Raw genomic sequence first — 21,982 nt, forward strand, 5'->3', positions numbered from 1 at the left:
TTTACCAAAATGCTGACCTAATGTAGACTCCCATGATATAATACTATGCACTAAGGGTATGCATTTCAGCATCCTTCACATTGAATTCCATGGGCCAAAAGAGGAAATTAGTAGAAAATTGTAGTTCTTAATTAGTTCTTAGGCACAAAATCTGTCCTGTCGCTCAGACAGGAGCAATCTTGATGTCATTCAGGCTCTGTGCAGCTTAAACCACTCATCCAAGCACAGTATTTTTCTTTAAAAGTTGCTATTTAGCTGTTGACACATATTATATTCCAATACTGTCCTGTTCTGAAGAACCAAAACTGTCCCAACTCCAGAAGCACCAACACAAATATTGAAAAAATCTCACCCCTATTCAACACCAAAGCAATTACCTAAATGTAAGTATTTTAATGTGCAGTATCCCAAACAAGGCTTCAGAAGAACATATAGGCTAATAATAATAATAATAATAATAATAATAATAACCATAATATTTTTGCAAGTTATCTGAATAGCACACTTTTGTTCCTAAAATCAATCAATCAATAACTAAATCCATGAAATGACATGTCAGGTTTCTATCTGCCTATAATATTTTAAAAAATCCACAGAACTGCAAAAACACAGAAAGTCACAGTGGAACCATATCTATATCTATATATCAATACATCCATATCTATACCTATATATCTATATATATATGTTTATATCTATCTATCTATCTATCTCAGCATTTCTGATTTTCACATATTTTTGCATAATGATAGGGCTAATATAACGTAACAAATCCTAAACTGTTTTCACAAGGAGTGGAAAAAAGATGTGTAAAAGTATGCTCTGTCTTGCTTCCTTCTGTTCACAATGTATCTAAATACAACAAATGGTGTTCTTGCTCTTTCTGTCTGTTTCTCAATCTGTTTGGAAAGTAGCCATCATTCTGCAGCCAACCATAATATTTGACACTTCCTGACATCATGAAAGCCACCATCTGTCTATCATTGAAGCCCTGTACTTTTTAAAGACTGCTTGGCTTGATCTTTAATGAAGATTCACTGTGAATGCACAAATCAGTTTAGATAGAAAACTGGGGAAGTCTGACAAAAAGACTGGGAAAAATCATGTTTTAGTTAGATCCAGACACAAAACAAAACAAATAACAAGACCTTCTTGCAGATACCAAAGAAAAAGTTCAAATCACTTTCAGTTAGTCCAAGGTCCAAATTCATCACGGAAAGTTTGGAGCATAAAACTGAATTCAGACAACAATGAAAAAAAATATCCAAAAAGCAGTTTTCCTTCCTTCACCTAACTACTGTTTTGAAAGACAAATATAGATAAAACTTCCAGTGTTTGTAAGAGGTATATAATATAGAATATGCTCTTCATTGGAAATCATCGTGCAATTGTGTATTTAGGTATTATTACTATTTTCAAACACCCAAAAAACAGGTTTTCTATGGTTTTGGCCTGATCCATAAGTTTCAAAGACTCTTAAATACCAAAAAGATAGAAATCTTTTTTTTTTTTTTTTTTTTTTTTTTTTTTTTTTTTTTTTTTTGTAAATATGTGCAAGAAGGAAAGCATAGGCTTTTTTTTTTTTTTTCCCCAGGACATATCTTAACAGGGAAATTTATTCCCTGTGATATTTTAAGGTATGTGTTTTTACCATAATTTTTACACAAAACAGTGACTCAAGGTGTAACGCCTCTTCTTGCTTTACTTAGAAGAGATTTGGATGCAAACCTTTAGAAATCTGACCTGGAAAACCATGACCTTTCAATACCCCATGCTCTGTTTCCTTCGTCTAAAAATTAATTCAAGTGTCTCCACATGGCTGAGAGGCAGAATGCTCCACACAGCCTTCAAATCTTCTGTACCCCTACTGATCTGCAGCTCCAGCACAAACCAATTCATGGATGGAGGGCCAAGGCCCTTGTCCCCTTTGGCTACTGACTCTCCTCTCCTCCTCCACCAGTCTGCCCTCCCCTTTGCTGATGCTGAGAATGGAGATGAAGCATTTCCTGTGCTTTTCTCAGCACGGCAGCAGTAAATGTGGCTGCTCCTTCAGCAAACAATTCAGGTCAGGAGAGAGCACTGTGTACAAGCTGTGCAGGGGGGTCTAAGCCCCCTGCAACCACAACCAGCCTCACAGGGTGACAGTGAAGAAGCAGCATTCAACAGGCCAGAAAGCTGCTTGAGGTCTCTGAAAGAGCTTCTAGAAAAGAGCTGCAGTGCACTTCTCACCACTACTATCTCTGCAAAACATCACTGCTAAGGTTGAAATCAATGGGCATGAGGGCATGAAAGGAAAATGCCTTTCTTCTTGAAAAGAGATGGAAATTATAATAATTATTATTTTCACTTTGGTAATTATCCCAGAGCTAGCCATATTAATTCCTAAAGCAAAAATTGAAATGTGGTTCTGAATTTTGCAGTAAGAACAAATAAGGAACAATAATAGTCTGAGTATCTGTCCAAATCCCATTTTCAGCCCATGCCTATTCATTTGTGCACCCTCCCATCCCCACATTCCCTGTCAACATTATTCTTCCAATATTTCCTGCCCTCCTGTCATACCATCCCAAGCCACAACTGCAGGAGCTGGTTTGCACATGCAATAGGTTTGCCTGGCAATGTTTTGGCAGGAGGGAGTCTACAGGGAGTGGCTTCTGTGACCAGCTGGTAGAAGCTTCCCTCATGTCCAACTGAGCCAGCCAGTTCTAAGACAGACTCACTGGCAAAAGCTGAGCCCATCACTAATGGTGGTCGTGCCTCTGAGATAATGTATTGAAGAAGCAGGGGGAAAAAAGCTTTTCTGTTGCTTCTTTCAAATATATGGCCATCAGGATTCTCTCTTTTACCCCCTCTCCCTCCTTCTCTTCTTTCCCCTTCACCACAACACCATAACATCTCAGAGTCTTTCATTAATTTACCCAAACGGTACTCCTGTGAGGCTGGAAAGTGCTCTTGCCCTGTCTCATGCTACTCTACTGATGTCAGAAAGGCAATGAATGTGCCCAGAACTGTGTCAACTCTCAGCAGCAGAGCAGGAATCTGAGCACAAGTTTCCCAAGTCCTAGGCTAATTTTCTCATCACTGGATCCCATTGAGTCTTACTGTTCACATTTCTCCTTATTGTTTTATCAACAACTTCAGGTTTACTGCTTTAAAAAACTATACGTTATGATTTTAATTATCAGTTTTTTCCATAGATATTTTTGGCCTTTCAAAGCTTTTTCTGCTACATATGTTTTAGTTTATAAAAAATGGCATCTTCTGAAAATATTCTCTTGCTTTCCACACAAATATAGAGCATTGGAAGTTGATTTGGTTGATTGGAAGACTTCACTAAAAGCAAAAGTGGAGTTGGTTTAGCGCACAATAGGCAGGAGGGATCATTTGTTGTAAACAAAATATCGTACAAGACACAGGTACAAACAACCTCACAGTGTGGAGAAGAGATGGCTTTATATTACCCAGAATGAGAGTGATATAATAATAGTATCATGACATTCACTGTTATGGAATTTGCTTCTTCAAGCTCAAAAAGGCATTCAAGGAATGCCTCAGGCATTTTTTTAAATGTAAGCCTGAGTACGGAGCCGTATAGACTAACTTCACGCAAACCCTGTACACAGAGAGCTGTTTCCTTATGTTTTGTAGACTGTGGAGCAGACATAAAACTCAACCTGGATTTTTACCTTTCCTTTGTGAAACACATTGACTTGCTCAATAAAAGCGGTGTAACAGTGTTTATCTATGACAAGAGCAAGAAAGAAAAGTAGCAGCCATTTGGTGTCTTCACAGTACAAAAAGGAGAGTGAAGAATAACTGTCTCTAGCTGACTGAGGCAAAGTCGTAACAAAAGCGAATTTGTCCTTGGCACCTCTTTGTACGTCTTTGAGAACATTATTGGGCTCCAAATGAGCAGCACTGATCCAGGGCTCTGTTTTGGATACTCATGTTAATGACACCAAAATCAAAATTATCCATATCTTGTCTCTTCACTGGGTAAGAGAGAAAGGTGCCAACTATTCCAAACACCAGTGTCAGATCCTTTCAAAGATACCTTCATGCTCTAGCCTAGGGGTATCCAAGTACAGGGAAAACAGGGCAGGACTGCAGTCCAATAAAAATAGAAGGGTGAAAAGGACCTAGAAACAACAATAGTAAATGTGACTATGTGAGAAAGCAAATAAGTGATCCAGCCATGGACATAGTAAGTACCTTCATCCTTTATACATTCCTCATTTCTGTTACTGATCAAAACAACATTTAGCTGTCTCTAAGTTTTTGCATACAAACCAAAAGTGAGATGTGCTTGTATGTACTACTTCCATTTACTATGGATTGAAGACAAATGCATTTAAATATGGGTATTAAAGATTTTAGAAGAGCAAGCTGCTCGAAAAAAATGATGCATATTGGTTAAATAAAGAATAAATTATTTGGAGCAGCTGTTCTGGTTAGAACAATATTATTCAATATCTATTACAAACCTCTTTGTTTGTTTTGGGTGCCCAAAACAAAGGCAGTCTAATCAATATAAATTTAAGACTATTTCATGCCAAAATTTGTGAGGATTAACAAAGTTGCTCAAGGCCAAGAATATCTAGGAAGACAACAATACATATTTTTGTTATGGCCTTTATCACCAATTTTTTTCGAGTTGCTCTCCTGTAGGCTCTTACTGTGGGGGGACTGGAAACAACAAAAAAAAGGCAAGCCAAATAACCCTGTTGCAAATAAGGATTTAAAGTTTGACATATTCAGTCTTTGAATCCTGATGCAGAGAAAAATTATTGTCAGTTAGGAATGAATGCCATTCTTTCATTTTAAAGGAATTTTAAAGAAAAATCAGAATACAGCTCTGCTGAAATCATGTTCATGTAGTGATAGTGAACCTTCTTGCATAAAGTTCTATATCCTATCTACTACCAGATGCAGCACAAGACTTTTCTGCTGGCATGTTTTTCAGATTAAATGAATAATTATAGAGAGGGACTGAATGGAAAGTCTAGTTTAAATCCTACAGCTGCCCTATATTTCTGCATGACCATGTGGTGAATGGTGAAAATCTCCTTCCATTCTTTCAGACAGGGATGCTGATATTTCTTTTTCTCTCTTTGAATATCATGTTTCCTTAGAGTATAAAACCCGCACAGCAAACACTCATTCTCCCGCATCAAATAAATCATTGTATCCTTGGTAGGATACTTTACACATGGTTGTAAAATAAATAATCGTGTTCCAGTTCCTAACTCAACATTCATAAACTGGGAAATTGTAGCTAACTCCTGAGAAGATTAATTTGAATGAATTATGAGAAGGGTTAAAATGACAGCACAGTGACTTGGGCTAGTCCTTTTAGGTGGAAAAATGTTGTCTTTAATGTCTGTTACTAGATCTCTTATTAGGTGTTGAAAAGATACGTAAAATGAAAATACTTATCTAGCACCATCATCATTTATACTTAAAGTTTCAGCTCTAAAACTCTTTCCTGAACTCTGAGAGGGTAAAGAGAGTAAAGAGGGAAAGTAAAGAAGGAGGACTTATTGAAATTTAAATTATTTCATGTTAATGTCTGAGTACTTTCTGGAGTTCATCCGGTCCCAAACAACTGCTCTTCAGTTCAGTCTTGCCATTCTACTTCACTGTGGTCAGACAATGAATCAATTCTTATGCTCTTTCTGCCCATTGTCTGTTTTTCTTCCTTTCTCTGTGTAATTAAACATGTGAAAGACACTTCTATTAGCTCCCTAGGATGGACTTAAAAGATAATTGACCTGATCCACAAAATGGTAAGGAAATATTATGTATAATACAGCTATCTTCACTTTGCCTGGACATTCAGCAGGATCTGGAGATGCTGCCAACCTGATGCTTCAAAGGATCAGGCCCATAAAATGCTCAGTAGTTTTTATTTATGCAACAGAGGCTGTATCCTGAGCTAGCTAATCTACTGTATTCCCCATGGAGGCATCCCAGCATCAGCTACGTTTGCTATCTCTATTCCTGTTTAAAGGTGTCAGCCTAAATTCAAGCAGCTGTCAGCTACCTAGTGGGCTTGGCTCTTTTCTAGTAGTTAATTGTGCAGACACCATTGATTGGGAGTGTAGGCCAGTTGCACGGGTTCTGCTTTGCAAGAAAAAAAAAAAAAGAGGAAGAAAGAGAGTAAAATAAACCATTCATTATATATAAGCCAGACATAACAAATATAACCTCACAGTTCTTTGTAAAATTAGCTAAGCATACATGCTTAATGTGCAGATTATTTTCCATATCTTGATTGTGCTATGGCCAAGATATGCTTCAGAAACAGAAATGAGATGTAAGCAGTTTCTTTTCAATCTTGTTTCTGATTTCAGTTACTTTATTTTAAAATGTTCTGGGGAGACAAAAATCTTTCAGAGAAAACCAAATTCATGAAGTTTGCTGGCCAGAAGGGAATATTAGTATTACCTTTGTAAAACACAAGCCACTTCATCCTGTTAACTCCATATCAATAATATGTTAATGTCAGATCACAGCAACCATTCCATAAACATCTAATAATGTTCAAAGTCAGAAAATGGAAAGAAAAGAACGCAGAGGGAAAAGAAATCTATACTTGTTTTGAAAACTTTCTAAGCAGATTTAACTTCCCAGCAAGTACCCATACTTTCATAATTGTTACCTGCAGTGTAAATATGTGAGACATATTCTCCTTTTTTATGCCATGAGTAAAGACTTTTATATGAAAATAAGGGATCCCTCAGCATCTTTACTGAAGTTGTAACCAGCATAGCTTAACACACTAGCCATTTCAGGCTCTGCTTACATGTCCATAAGTTTGAGTGAAGGTTTAAGGTACTGAAGTTTTAAGGAAGTTGTTCTGTTAATATGCAAACTTTTCAGCATTTATTCTAAAAGCTGTACCATAGAAAAAAGATCTTTCTTTTGCTTGCATTGCCTACTGTAAAGTAAATATGTACAGACGTGCATGTATCTATGTGCAAACTAAATCCCAACTTAAAATGTTCAGCCATGAAGAATCACAACATTTACTACTTACATAATGAAAAGTATAATATACACATTTCACAAAAATTCATTGCAAAGCAGCACATATCCCTTCAAAATCACTGACTCTCTGTGGGATGTCACTCTTCTCTCAGCAGTGACTGACTGAGTAGCCAAATACACCTGACGTGCTTTGGGGACTTAAATTCAATAACACTGAAATGGATAAAGCAATGATCTGGATGGTGACTTGAAGAATGGTGGATTTGTTAAATAGATCAAGCTCAGCAACAAGATTCATCTAACTCTTCCTTCCCTCAGTTTTAAAAGTGCTGACTTCCCTAATTTTTCTTCTCCAGTGACCCTTAACAGGTTCAGTTGTGATGCCTCCAGCAGGGCCTTAAGCTGTATAATCTTCCATCACCATTACCTGCAGGTTTTCCACAGAAGGGTATTTCTGATACAGATTTATCGATATCCAGACATCAGTACCAGAGCATGGTGCTTGCTTCTAGAGAGATTCAGAGGACTTTCAAGGTCCAAAAATTTTAGTAAACTGATTTTCTTTATCCTTAAAAGCTGACTAAGCCAAAAGAAAAAGGTGAAACAAGCTTAAAGGATCTGAGAATGCTATTCCTCCCCCATCCCTGTTCTTTTTAATTTCCCCTGGAGAGGAATATGACATTTGTTTTGGTACACACAGAATCTTTTTGAAAATCTGACTGATTGCATATTGAGCTTTGTGTGCAACCACTTTGATTTGAAAGAAACTGCGTTTTCCAAAATAAAGCAAGGAGCGCTGAGAAGGGAGAGACACAGCTGCATGAAGCTCCATGTCCCAGCAGTGGGTGTGTCAGGTCCCCCCCACTCCTCCAGATGCTTGTTGCTTAGTTTCTGTGTTTTCAGCACAACTTCGGGGGAGGTTCTATCTTATGGTTTCTGACTCTGCCTAGCAACATTTTTAAGATTTTTTTTCTGTCTAGAATTTTGTCTGTGAATCATCTCAAAGATCATATTTCTGGTGATACATGCTATCAGGCAGAATTAGCAGAATTTTGCCTGATGCAGGCAAACAATTTTTGAGCTAGTTTGTGGCATCAGGAAGAACCCCCACAAAGAAAGTGCCACTTTTTGTATTGTCTAAGTTCTTCTTTTCAATCTATAGGCAATTGGCACCTAGGCCTCCTGAGAATGGCGTCCCACCTTTGTGGTGGGCACAGTGCCACCCCAGCAGATGGTCATGAGTGTTGGCATGCTGAGACTCAGTATGTGCATCACGTTTGAGCACAATAGGTCAGCCTCCCATCCAAGTATGTGGGAATGAGAGTGTCCGTGCTGAGCTTCTGTGCCAATGGTTAAAGGAATACACCAAAATTAAGGTAGCTGACGGAGAAGATCAGGTTTTTTCAAAATTAAGTCATGTTCTTTACAGCTATTTGGGATCAGCATTTCTGCTGCAGTTTTCTGGTTGCTGGATCACTGAGGGAAGGCAGAATGCATGTATGCATACATGCACACAGATGCCCAGCCAGGGAGACACCTTCTTGTTTCAACAAAGATGTATTTTTGCCCTATTTTGTACCCCTGCTGAATGGCTCATCTAGGTACAAAAGCCAGATCCATAGAAGCCAGCATATAATTTGAGCTCAATAGATCCCTAAGAGCACTAGAGTATTTGGCATGAAATTTGCAATGGAGCCCTTGAAGGGCCTTTCCCATCCTGGAACCAATGGAGTCTAATTTTGATTCAGTAATGAAAAAAAGTACCTTGCTGACATAACAGAATGGATTTGTTCAAGCTCCTTTTCTCAATCCCATTTAGAAAGTTACTGATAACAGCAGGCATGCTTTCTTCACTATCTTCTACCAGAATTGTAAAAATTCTTCACAAGTACTCTGGAGGCTCAGGGCATTTAGACTGAATTGTCTTATCACAACCACTTTTAGTGTAAAATGTGGTAGGAAATAAGACTGCCATTGTCTGTCAATGGCTTCTCTAGCACAGGACATATACTAAGAGCAAGCCAGGGGCATCTCCTTCTCTGGAGAAATGATGACCACATGATGACCACTCAGACTTATTGATGTTCCTTGGCCTTATGCATTTGGAACTACATCACAAGATGCACTGCAATTCATCAAATTCTTCCTTATGTCATTGAATATTCTGTTTGTGCTTCCAAATGTCACTCTTATTGGAAATGTAGTTTAGTCCACACTGAATAGATATGCCTGTTGTCATCAATTTTAAGTAGACATATTGAAGAGATTTTTTTTTTTTCTGGAGAGTAAACAAAACCACCTATATTTTTTCTTTTTTTTAATAATCATTGTATGATATTTTAAAATTAGCTTTATGATGCCATCAGGAAGAATAATTCAGAAGCTTTTTCACTACCCTACAAGTTCTTAAGAAAAAGAGAGACTGACTATAATGAATAAGTGGCCAATTGACATGGAAGAGCCAAAGTTAAATTTCAGTCTTTACCTCACTTTAAATTATTTGAATTATTAAAAAAAAATCATTAACATCACCAGCTGGAATTAAATAAAGGACTCAAGTCCACTTCCAATACCTGAATTCCTTGAGCCTGTTCCCTGGAGGAAGCTCTTTTAATGAAAATCATCAAAATATTTTAGATTGGAAAGAAGTATATTCTTGATTAAAGCCAACAGTAATCAGCTTTTATAACAGTTTGTCAATTACATCTTACATAGCTAAACTTGTCCTTGTATCATCAAAAAACTACCAAACTTTCACAGCACCATTCTCAAAGCTACCCATGAGGGTTCAGTAGATTACCTAAGTTGTTATCTTAAATTTGAAAATTTTCCCTATATCCCCAAGTTACCAATAATAGCTAGATAGGACTCAGAATCACAGAATCATCAAGGTTAGAGATCTTAAAGGCCATCTAGTCTAACCTTCAACCCAGCACCACTATAATCTAATCTAAATAATATCTCCAAGTGCCCCACCCAGAAACTTCTTGATGTCTTCCAGACACAGTGACTCCAGCACCTCCCTGGGCAACTTATTCCAATATCTAACCACTCTTCCAGAGAATATTTTTCTAAAATCTAATCTGCACTTCCTCTGGTACAACATTTTCTCTCATCCCTTCACCTGAAACATGGCAGAAAACACCAACCCCCACCTGGCTACAATCTCCTTTCACAGAGTTATGGAGAGAACAATAAGGTCACTCCTGACCCTCATTTTCTGCAGACTAAACCCCAGCTCCCTCAGCCCCTCCTCGCACAAGAGGTTTTTTAGACCTCTCATCAGCTCCACAGCCTTTTTCTGGACACACTGTAGCACCTCATTGTCTTTTTTGAAGTGGGACACCCAAAACTGATCACAGAACTTGAGATGCAGCTTCACAGTGCCGAGTACAGACACAATCACTTCCCTCCCTGCCCCTGCTGTCCACACTATTCTTGATACAGGCCAAGATGCCACTGGCCTTCTTGGCCACCTGGAGACACTGCTGGCTCACATCCAGCTGGTTACCTACGTCTGCTGCTTATCCTACTGCGTCTGCTTAGAGCAATAGGAACACAGTTCCCATGGGGCCTCCCATATTTCTCATAAGAAGGAAAAGAAGAAAGCATAGAAGCTAATCACCATTAACACCTACACTTATTCCTCTCCGTTGTCTAACAAACTGATAAGAAAAGTTGCATAGGGATTCACAGAGAAGGAGAAGAAGTTTTTGAGTATATTATGCCTGCATTTAATGTCAGGGAACTAATTCTATCAAAAAAACCCAAGAAATTATTATATAAAAAAGTAACTGACATTATAACTACAACAATTGTTTATAAGAACATTGTATATGTAATTTTTAACCATATATAGTGATATAATTTGATACAGTAAAATAGTAATATATTGTATACCATCACATAATAATTACAATGCTAACCCATGGTCTTGTAAAACTAACAAATGTATCAAACCATACTACAATACTGAAACATCAAATCATTCCTTAAGAAGCTGAGAAGAGAATTATTTTTGTGTGTTAATTATGCAGTGGGCAGATTAACAAAATGAAAACTAAAAAGCTTTTGCTATATCATTTACTTAAGTCTTTGTATTTCAGACTTTACACAAGGGAAGAGCTGCATCTGGGACTTACAGTTTTAGTAGCACTAACTATGCAATAACTGTTTCATCATTTAAAAATGAAAAGCAAAAGTAGAGTTAGAGGTACCACTCACTATGTTGCATCATATCAATGATTTTTTCCCAGTCTTTAAAAAAATGACTGAATCTTGATTAATTTTTAAATAAATAAAATTATCATTTCAATTATATTTTTAAAAATTTTAATTATATTTCAATACACAGCTTGATCTGTTTTCTTCTCTTTTTTTAATATCTTCCTATGCTCTTGCAAGTAATTGTTTTGTTACTTACCATAAGCCAGTAGAGAAAGAGATGACTAGTTCTACCATGTCTTCTTGGGACAGTAAGTGACACTCAACTCTGTGCCCTCCTATGTCTTGAGAAAGAAAAGAAAGAAAAGGAGAGGAAGATAAATTCATATGGCTGGACCTTCCTGTTACAAATTAGGGCAGAGTTTGGAAAAATAGGAGAAGAAAACAGGAAGAACAGGCAGTGCCCTCAACAAGATTGTGAAGGAAAACATTTTGCTGAAGTGAAAAGACTAACAGTAATATATTAAATACCATTTTGTAAAACACTTTGAAAACCACTAGAAAGGCAGACCTCACACCTTGAAGGCCACTGTCCAACAGATCTTATTTTATAGAATAACAACAAGGAACTTGAAGCTTCTGAGTTAGGAAGGATGATTCTCAAATATGACCACAACCATGGTACACTCTCTGTTACATGGTAACAATAGATAGACTTTTCTGTTCATGATTTTATTTTATTATTTTGTAAAAGACCGGATGGATTGAATTAATCAGGCCTTTTCTGCTGTCATTGGTGACCAAAAGAAAGCTAATAAAAACCATTTTTAAGCTGAAAGTGTAACACTTACAATTTTAGCAAGGATAAAGGGGTTTCACAGACAAAACTGTTATTACTACTTCATGTATTAAACTACTATATCTGTTGTACATCTGCTTAAGAAACATGTGAATCAACTTCCTATGTTAAGCAGCATAACAGTCAACATGCTTACTTTTCTGTGAGAATTATCTACCGTTCCTCCTTTCCCAAAACTGGACATCCTTTTTGCTAGCCAGTCCTCCAAAGATTTTAAACAACTAGGACTGTGACAGAATAGTAGAATGCATTATCACAAAACATAGCCAACTTCATTAATAAATTATTAAGTTAATTAGTATATTTGTGTCCCTGGCTAATTTCCTTTATTTTTCCTCATTAAATGTAATATCATACAACCTTCAGTTAAGCAGATGACATTGTCATATACTAGGTTCTATAGTATGGGACCCCAGGGCTATCATATTATGGATGAACTGGCACCCATAAATGACAGTGTCTCAGAGAAAATAAAAAAAGAGATTTAGATGTATTCCCACTGACTGCTGCCAGTAACATGATAACTGACATGATGCTTGTGTGAGGTTTTTGGCTGCAGTAGAGTTAATTTTCTACATTACAAGATTTATAATCAAGTATATCAAAGAGTCAGCATTTTTTGCCTGTCAGGCTTTTCTTATATGTTTCTGCTTCTGAAAGCTGTAACTCTCTTTCCAAGTGTTTTTCGTAAGAGTAGCATCAAAACCTGGATTGCTTTGAATTTTGAATTGAAATTTGAATTTTTTAATCAGAAATATTATTACAAAAAATAGTCATTCATGATACATCTTATCTGCCCTGTATGACTTTGTTAAATCTGTGGAGGATTCCACAACTAAGCACATTGTGCTGCAGACACATCTGACTGGTATAGAGATATCTTTATGTAGTTTAAGGCAATCTGGCTCAAACAGCAGGTAAACTAGAGACCTAAACCTAAACCTACAGGCTACACCTCTCCCAGCAGCATGATGAAATGCTATTCCAGAGCTTATCTTTCTAGACTCCACCCAAAATGTGGAAGTACTCTCAGGCTGAACAAGCGATACTCAAAGCCACAATGATAAATAAAATATAGGCATCTCACTGGCTAAAAAGATGTTCCACTCACCCCAGGAGAATAAGTCAGAGCACACAAGCATGCTCTACACTGAAGAAGGCTAGATTTAGATTGGATATCAGGAAGAAATTATTTCCTGTGAGGGTATTGAGGCACCAGAATAAGTTGACCAGAGAAGCTGTTGACACCCCATCCCTGGAAATGTTCAAGGCCAGGCTAGACGAGGTTCTAAGCAACCTGGTCCAGTGGAAGGTGTCCCTACCCATGGCAGTGGGGTTGGAACTAGATGATCCTTAAGGTTCCTTCCAAACCAAACCATTCTATGATTCTATGATGCCCAGCTCTCTGTGTCATTTCTGAAGAAAGGCAGATGTGTTTACAAGATTTGGCTTACAAGGTGCCTGGTTTACAGGGCAGGGCTTATGCAAACTCAGTAGGAAACCAAGACCTAGGTGCAAGGCAATGGCTCAAAGTTTTATTTCTGAAGCTTTCAAGAACACAAGACAGTGACCAACTAAGTTACAGCAGCCCTCAGAATTGTCCATCTGGCTAATACAAAATTACTGAAAAGTCTGTTCCTTTGTCATAGCACAGCCTACCTCTTCACTAGCAGTCAAGCCTATAAGTCAGTGAAATTGTTATTCAAATCTCTTGGAAGCATTAGAGAGGTTCCGGAGTAAATCTTCATTTCCAGAAGGAAGACTCCATGCAGCACAGAAGACACCTCAGCAGCTGTGCTACCTTTCTGGGGGTCAGGCAACCTTTCAGTAGCTGCAGTCTGGCTCTGCAAGGAAGCAGTGGTCCTTGGTGGTCTCTAATGGTGCGTTCTGCTGAGCACAAGTCAAGAGCCTTTTCTCACAGTCTGGTCTCGTTTTTCTCCTTATTTGTTTTTCACCTAGACCACTGAATGTAACGAGGCATAAATAGCCCAGGGAACGCAGATCAAAACCCAGATCTCACATACATCGTGCCAGCATCCTTAATCAATAAGATAAAGATTTGCTGTCCCACTTATCTGTTTTCATTCTGGCCATCAAAGTTAGGCAGTGATGGAAAGTAGACTCTCTGACTCCCTCTTTTGAATTTAGCTATCTATGTTTTATCAGACAAAGCAGCCTTGTCTGTACAAATGTCATTAACTGTCCCCATTCATTGGGAGCTAGGATTTCTGTATGTGCCAGTGATGCATACTAGTATCCTGGAAAACTCTTTGGCTTCTGGGGGCTTCCAGAAACCTGACTGGTTCCCAGTGCAGACAACAGCAAATCCAAGGGCAAGGGCAAGATCATTTATATGGAAAGAGTAGGAATGAAAATCCACTGGGAATTTGTAGTAAATACTCCTACTTCTGTGAAAGTATCGTAGAATTTACTCAAGTGACCAAGTCTGTTTTGTTTTAAATGTACGTACTTTATGTAAAGGAAAGCATTCATTATCCAGCACTTTTACACTATTATTTCTGTCTTCCTCATGAATACATTAACATTATTATAAAGACTGGAATACAAAGAGGTGAGGGCAGTACACTGAACAACCTGCAGTATTGTGGGCCTGGTTTAGAGCTCATCTGATCAGAATGTATTAGGAGCAATACTTTAGAATTCCATGAAACCAAACTGACCTAAAATTGGTGCAAGGCCTCTGGTTGGAGATTTCTTAGATATAAAATAAAAATTGTGGTCCTCTGCCTGGTTTACAAAGGTGCTGCTCATTAAGGAGAGGTTAAAAATCTATTAAGTCAGTGGCTTCATAAGTATAAAGAGTTCAGTTATCAGGGTGAGAGCAACCTGACATTGTCTAATAACAAAGTTAAAATTTCTCTGTATCCTGATGTCCCCTTCCTGAGCCCTTTGAAAAGAGTCATAATTTATCAGATCTAAGGTAATTAATAAATCAAAGGGAAGATGGAGAGTATGACCCAGGGCATGATCCTCTTGCAACTATTCCCACATGCCCCTCTAACGCCTCAGCTGGAGTCCCAAGACCTGAGATAGACACCTAACCTCTCAGAGCTATTTACATGAAAAACTAGGCACCACCAAAACATACCCTTAACAAAATCATATAGTGAAGGGAAAGCTTCCTAAAGAGCTGGGAATCTCCTACGTCTAGCTAATAGGAAATGTCAATCATGTCTGCAATCCCTTCTCTCCCCTCTGGAATTTTGATTTTCTGATCTCAGCTGTGAGCAGATAGATACTCCTTTTCCACTTGGGGCCCTCAGTCCCAAATGCTCTCCTGAAGGAAGCTGTACCAATTGCTCTTTGTTCAGTACTCGTTGCGTTATTTCAAAAATAAATCCAAAGGAGGAGCCACATGTAATAGCTCGGTGGTTAGAGGCACTCCCCGAGGAGAGTGAAGGGGAACCCTGCTCCCTTCAGCCTGAGGGGGCATCAAATTAGCAGCTCCAGGAGCTGCTCCAGCCACTGAGCCCGAGGGGTGTCTCCTTCCTCCTGCTCCCCTGAGCAGCATGAGGCTGGCAGAAAAGACACCACAACTTCTGGGGCCAGCACTGCACAGCCAGCTCTGACTGCGGCTTAGAAGTGGTGACCGGCCATGATTTGTGCTGACAATTCGTTTTGCCTTCCTCACAAGGAGAATTTATGCTATGACACCACCTTCCAACTGTCCTACTCCAGCAAGAACCCCTGTAAATATATTTCCTATAGCAACAGTCAAACCTGAATCACCCAGTAGCATTGTGGATAAAAATGCAGAAAAGGTAGTAATCTCTCAAGATTCCTGATACAATTCTTTTTATGTGCTCTATATTAACTCCTGCAAAGACCAAACTACATTTCATCATATTCTGTAAATTCATTCACTATGCATTAGTCACATCAAAGGTCACAGTAACTTTTTTTCCTACTCAAGAACAGTAGATTCTAATATCAAATGTTTTTTTCAAAGAAAAAGCAGATAATTAGCGGATAGGATAAGCAGAAGTTTTATCTCTAGAGAATTTACTCCTCACAGATCTCTAATTAAAGTAGAAGAAATTGCATGATGTGCATATGCTGTTAAGCGTTAGCACAAGCAAACCTTGAAGAGAGCTGGTACAAAGTGATATAGGATATTTTACTTGCTTGTTTCTTAACACGTCATGCAGACAAGACCTCTACTTTTGCTTCATCTGCTAATCAGCTTGTCTAGTTACAGGAATTTTTTTGTTGGAATTCTTGGTAATTATTTGCACTGCCTTGGTACTTACGAGAGTTATTTACAAGCTGAAATTATGCTACTCCTGCCAAAAAAGCAGGCTCTGCTTCAGTGAGATTACAATTTAAGGATACATCTATACTGTACAGGAGACTACTGCTCATGATAAAGCAATTTCATTTAAAGATATTTCAGATATTTTCTTTCTATTCTGCAGCTAGTTCCAGAAGTATTATGGAGATGTAGCTGAAGTATGATAAGAGGCAACATAGACAGACATATGGGGAAATACAAGGGAAAAATAAGACAATATTAGTCACTAAGATTGATAGGGGTCAAAGCACATTCACATCATAATTGCTGTCAGCTGTTCACTAAAATTTATGGTCCCAAAGAAGAGGGGTTTAAGGAGGGAATGAAAAGAGGATGATAAAGTAGCTGTGTATATTGTAACAGGAAGCTTTTCCCCAGGATGAAGAGCAGGGGGAGAGGAAGTTCAGAGGTGACTGAAGATAAAAGTAGTGAATAGTGAAGACTCAGGTGTGAATAGGAGGATATCGAGGGTGGAGACAGGGTCTGGAGAAACCTAATGGTGAAGGCAAGCAGTTCAGACCTTTCATAACAAATGTGGGGAAAGATGAAGATAAAGGAAAAATTTGATCCTGTAAAGGATTGAAGAAAGAAGGTAAAGAAATCATTGGAACAGCATTTTACATGAGGCCAGACTGCTGTAAAACTTGGACTAAGACATCCTACAGTTCTACACTGTTTGTAGTTATTAAATATCCAAAGATTTAGATTCACAGTGACCCTAAATTTATATTAACCCAGTGGCTGAAGCAACATCTGCAGACAGAATAGTGAGATTGTCAGCTCAAGAAGATAATTCATCTTCTGCTCTAAGAGAGCTCATGTGAATCTTCTTTTGACTAATAGTCACAATCAAAATCTTTCTAAACACATTTTCAAATCACTTTGTTGAGGTACTTTTTTTATTCCATTTTTTAATGCACTGTCTCAGTTACATCCAGGCTTCCTGTCTCTTCCTGTTCTCTAAAGGTTATGAAGTTAATTTATCAAAGTGGTTTTAAACATGAAGTGGTAATGAATATTTACACACACTATGTCTGTCTTTGATGAGATAAAATGTGAGGATTTATTAAACAATTTTCCAATTAAAGATAGTCTACAAAGAACAAAGGATACATCATTGGGCAGAGTAAAGCAGCACAAGTGGAGATGTTAAAAGCTTATGAATTTAGGAAGTATTGACCCGTAATAATACACTACTTCTTAAAAATCCAGCACTGTTTTCATAGACACCATTAATTTTTTGTATGCATTGCCCTTCCTATGATTCTTGGTAGGTTTGTAGCCCATGATGCAAATTCCTTAGGAGGCTTCCCTCCTAACATCTGTTGTAACCTTAGTTACTTAGGGGTAGTTTTTCCCATTAAAATGTATTTTCTTGCAGATCTGTAAGGTATAGGATGCCACAGGAAGACAAGTAGAAAACTGATATTACTTTACCTGTGTTTGAGAGGAAGGGTGTTTTCTTTTGGTGGTGGTCACCATGTACAGAGATGTCAAGAGCTGAATAAACAGTTTACCCTCCAAAAAACTTGTTTTATGGGCCACAAAAAATCTGGGGAAAAGTGCTGTTAAGTCCTACATTATGTCTGGTTAATATTGAATATAACTCTAATATACATAGAATTATGGAGGACTCTTTGGTCCTCCCACTTGCAAGAAAACCTAAGTAAAGTCAGTATTCCTGAAAACCAGTGGGCAAATTCACAGAACCACTGTAAAGCTGAATGGCTTTTTCAATATTTTGCCTTTTGTTATTCCATGGGTCCTAAATGTAAAGGGTCTGTCACTTCTCTACATAGCTACGTTATATTCAGTTCAGCTCCTGATAGGAATAAAGAAAAAGAGTCTCTCTTTGAACTCCAAATTACACTCATGTTCAAGAAAATGTTTATGTTACACAATTATCAGATTTACCTTGATCTAAAACATTTTTGTAACATTTATCAAATAATGAAAAAATAATTTTATCCTTGTCAGCTTTCATATCCATTAGTATACTTATTACTAAGAGGGCTGCAAATGATAGTTCACATTCCTAAACTTTTGAAATACACCCAAGAAGTACAGTGAAAATTATTTATTTTTCATACATCACTAACACATACAAGGGCTAATAGACACCTGCGTATTTTAATGTTGGGGTGGGGGCAAAACCTCACATTTACTATTCAAATAAAATAAGCACTAAATATAATCAGACTAGGTTTAGCTTCACGTTCAGCTTAGCTATAAGTACTTAAAATATCAAGGCACGTTACCTCATACAGGAGACTTCTTGATGCTGGGTAATGTACCACCCACGTGTGAAGGCATAGGAGTAGACATAACTGAGGGGTTACTAGCATTGACAATATTGCACGTTGCTGCTCTAATTCAACACCCAGCAAGGCAGTGTTATGGTTTTTATACTTCAGGAACAATCTCATGACATGCTGTGTCTTCTCAGAAGATGTCAAGGCATGTCAAAAAGAAAGATGAACTATGTTAAAATGGAGCAAGAATTTTCTTCAGCAAAATGAACACCATCCAGTTAGAATTTTTCTAAAATCAGCTGTTGGGTTTTTGTTTTTTTTTTTCTCTTTTCTTTCACCTGCTTCATTTCAGCCAAAAAAGGCAAAATCTCAGTGTCAGCTTTGCACACACTGTCTGCAGCTGATGCAAATGAAACTGATTATTAGCTTTAGAGAAATATATCTTGACAAATAAGGTTTTTTGTCAACAGTGTATAAAACGTTTGATACATATTCACTACTGAGCTTGAATCTAGATGCACTGTTCTTCTTAAGCATATATGGTAGAGCACAAAGTGAGATTGAAAATTAAGGGATAATTTATAGTAGAATGAACAATGTATGTAATTTCACCTTTCAAAATATGAGGGTGATAGCTGACTTTTGACTTAATGTGGCCAAAAGGAGTAAAATTGTTTCTACTGTTCTTGTCAGTGAGAAGAGAGTTGTCAGCCTATGTTTGTATTGAATTAGTTATTAGTGCAGAGATCCTAAAATGAATTGCTGCATTCAGAAATGTCTTATTGAGCAGGGTTGATCCTTGCCATAGCCTGAATCAAATAAAATATACATTTACCTGTGATTCAGCAACATTTTGACATTTCAAACAGAACATGTCCAGTCTGGTGAAATCTCAGCTGAGGCTTAGAGCCTGGTCCAAGATGATAGAGATTGCTAGCATTTTGTGTCAGGCAGCCCCCTGAAATCTGTTATATGATAGCTTTTCTTCTGTGGGATAATTTCAGGTTGCATCTATCATTGCAAGTTTTTACAGTAAATCTAAGAGGCAGCTAGGCTTCAAAATATTTCACTTCCACTTTCTTTAATAAATCACCTTTAATTCATTAATATACTTCAGAATTAATAAAGGTAAACATTATTTATATTAATAATTAATGATCATTAATTAATTAAGTAATAAACAGGTATATAATAGTAAAAATGTGATTAATGCAGAACATAGCTACCATAAAGTACTTTGTTTTTCATAAATATTAAACAAATGGGAATCATAACACATTTTTGAAAAAAATATTGGCAGGTAAATTCAAGAGGGGATTGCCTGCAACTTTATTCACTTCTTGCATTTTGGAAATTGTCTCTACTAATTATGTCACAATCTTTCAAGTTCTCCATGGAGATGTTAGTTGGCAGCAGAAAGATAAATATGTACCAGATAATATTAATCTAAATTAAAACTGCTGTCATTGCAATTGAAAGAAATGTGAACATAGGCAAATTCAGCTCCCTGAAATTCAGAGCTATCACCTATTCAAGTCAATGGGTCAGCATTAATTTTAATTTAGGCTTCTATATTGCAGTACATAATGAAATTCTAAAAATCAACAGAGAAAAAAGATTATATGGTTAAAGTTGTAAATCCAAAGAGATACATGCATCAGTCTGATATGCTGATGCCATCCACCATCCCTGTGCCCCTGCCTACCCTGTCCATGTTCTTCCCAGAGAACATACACACTGCTGCCTTCTGTGCCATTACCCTGGGGACTGGATGGTCTTTGCACATAGTGCCACCCCAGACACATCTGCACCAGAGTTCTGATCAGTCCATAGCAATTGCTGGCATGATACAACCCCAGGAGTTCCTGAACAGAAGCTGACATCCCACAGCATCTTGAAGGAACTTAAGAATGAACTCATTTCTATTTTCAGGACAACCTTTTGCACTTACAGGTTCACACGCACCTTCTACTCTCGCTTTGAGAGGAAAATGTAATAATCAGGTCAGTTCACTTAAAATTGATTGCTTGTGAGACTAGCTTTTGGAAAACCTTACCCCTTCTAGCCATCACTACATTGTTCATGAAATCCAGCTCATATCCAAAAAGGGTACAAGGAGGGTCAATACAGAACTTGGTCCCAGCTGAATGGGATGAATGCTGGTTGGTGAACTTATGCCAATGACTGAGGAGCTTCGGGAGTGGTGTTGGTGTCCATTTCTTGACCTACAACAAGGATTCTTTGCTGTTAGAAGAGCAGGAATAAGGCTCCAATCATCTTGATACAGCAATTTCAAGTTCTGACACAGACATCCAGTGGGAGCATGGACAAATTCCTGGACCAAACTCTGCCTCAGTGGCCTGTTTTTAGACCAGAGGCTGTTTTTCCTTGCTTCTGAAGGAGTAAATCTTTCAAAGTTTTGCTACAGATGTAGAACAGCCAAATTAGGTAGGCATCCCACATTTACTTTTGAGAGCAAAATAAATTAGCCAGGATGAAGCTTGCAGATAAAATAACAGAATCATTTAGGTTGGAAAATGCCTCAGAGGTCATCGAATCTACTAATCTGGTACTGCCAAGTCCACCACTAAACCACATTCTCAAGTGCCACATCTACACATCTCTTAAATACCTCCAGGGTGGGTGACAGCCACTTCCCTGAGCAGCCTGTTCTAATGCTGGAACACCATTTCAGTGTTGCAGCTGGACTGGTCCTATTTCCTTCTTTAGAGGTAACTCAGTATTGTCTACATGGTGCATTATATTCACAAACATTGCTGCACAGGCCGCAGAAGCAGCAAACCTTCTATCCTGCTAACAGCTTATCTCTGGCTAGCTGTTTGCTTGTTTCCAGCATGTACAACACCCATGTGGTTATATTGGTTCAGAGATGACCAAGCCCCAGGCAGCAACAGTGCAGACAAAGCCATTGACTTCAATGGAAATATTGCTGTTTAGGTCAGCAAACACAGGGTCAGACTCTTACATTCAAATGAACAATTAACAAGCAAAGAATAAACTAACACATCTTCCTGAAGGCTTCAAGAAGAATGAGGTCTTGTCTCTTACAGCTCAATTATTAAAGGTTAAAAGCTTAGGACATCTGATTATAGGACTTCTAAGCCTCATTGATCTAGGACATAGTTGCACATTAAACAATGAGAAATATTTTAATTGATCATCCCAATTAGCCATTAAGTGTAGGGCTGAGCCAGCTGGGCACTGAGCACTGCCCAAGCTGAAAATCAGAAGCTATCTCTAATTTAACTGGGTTTGGGGTCTTTTTTGTCCTGCATTTTGCTTGCATATAGTGTGTTTATTCCTGTCTGCCAAAAGTCTTAGCTCCTCTGCAGACTAGCAGCTTGATCTCAACATTAGCCATTCCAAACTCAGACAATGCAAAAT

The sequence above is a fragment of the Sylvia atricapilla genome, chromosome 1, assembly GCF_009819655.1.
Source record: "Sylvia atricapilla isolate bSylAtr1 chromosome 1, bSylAtr1.pri, whole genome shotgun sequence".
NCBI classification, from domain to species: domain Eukaryota; kingdom Metazoa; phylum Chordata; class Aves; order Passeriformes; family Sylviidae; genus Sylvia; species Sylvia atricapilla.